Raw genomic sequence first — 1,001 nt, forward strand, 5'->3', positions numbered from 1 at the left:
CACAGCCACCTTCCCACCCTCCCGACTCTCCCCCGTCCCACTCCTTCTAGCCAACTCGCGCCTCTTCTTCCTCTTTCTACCACAACGTAGCGCTCTCTCTCCGTCCGTCCTGCTCTCTCACCTCGCCGATCTTCCGTCTCTCTCCTGCATTCTGCCGATCTATGTACATAGAGTACGGGGGGTACACACGCCGTGTGGATTCGGAGCGGGCAGTTGGTGGGGGTACGTAAGGCCATAGCCACGGCCACCGAGTCGCACACACTCTCGCTTAGCGGCAGGCGAATACACGCACTTACACAACCAGCGACCGTTGTCGCTCCGCTTCTCGCGTGTGCGCCTGTAGGACGAGCAAGAGAGTACGCGAGCGCACACGATTCTACCTCTAGAGCGCTTCGTCGATCTCGTGTATCGTCGTACGTTCGTATATCGCTGTCGCACGGAAGCGTTTCGCGGGACTATTTTATAACCGGAATCGCGAGCTAACGAGAAAGTGGAATTGCGTGTCTTTTTTTAACTCGACTCTTTTCTTCATTTTTCACTATCTATCTTTTTCATCGTACGATTCTGTTTCGTTTCGAACGAAACACAATTGCGTGTGGTAATCGTGTGTGGAAAGAAGATACGTCGAATATGAATTCGTGAAAAGCCAAGAGCCACTTCTTTTCGTTCTGACGAGAGAGAGAGAGAGAGAGAGAGACTTGGCGCGCAACACGGTCAACTGTAAACGCGAGAGCACCTCCGTGCCACGAATATACATAGACCCGGCGCACGTGTACACGCGGCGAAGTTTAGCCGAGAGTCGTAGCCGAGAGAATATACGCTCGGTGTGTAATTTGTTCTATATTCAGGGGGCCACTCTAGCCGGGCTGTATCTATCGCACATATGTACCCGGACAGAATATATGTCTTCATGGACATAGGCGAGGGTGTACAAGAATGTAACCACCGTGCGACTGAATGCACACCAGCCGCACAATGTCTTCCTCTACCGACCACGTTCT

At 52.6% G+C, this 1,001-nt stretch overlaps 1 protein-coding gene across 1 annotated transcript in view; it reads right to left on the bottom strand.

Moving 5' to 3' along the window:
• The window catches only part of LOC108571763 (ecdysone-induced protein 74EF), a 152,641-nt gene that overhangs the window by 141,943 nt on the left and 9,697 nt on the right, over window positions 1–1,001 (bottom strand). The gene's annotated exons all lie outside the window — the stretch shown is intronic.

This window comes from Habropoda laboriosa, unplaced genomic scaffold (genome assembly GCF_001263275.1).
Source record: "Habropoda laboriosa isolate 0110345459 unplaced genomic scaffold, ASM126327v1 scaffold99, whole genome shotgun sequence".
In the NCBI taxonomy this organism is placed as follows: Eukaryota; Metazoa; Arthropoda; class Insecta; order Hymenoptera; family Apidae; genus Habropoda; species Habropoda laboriosa.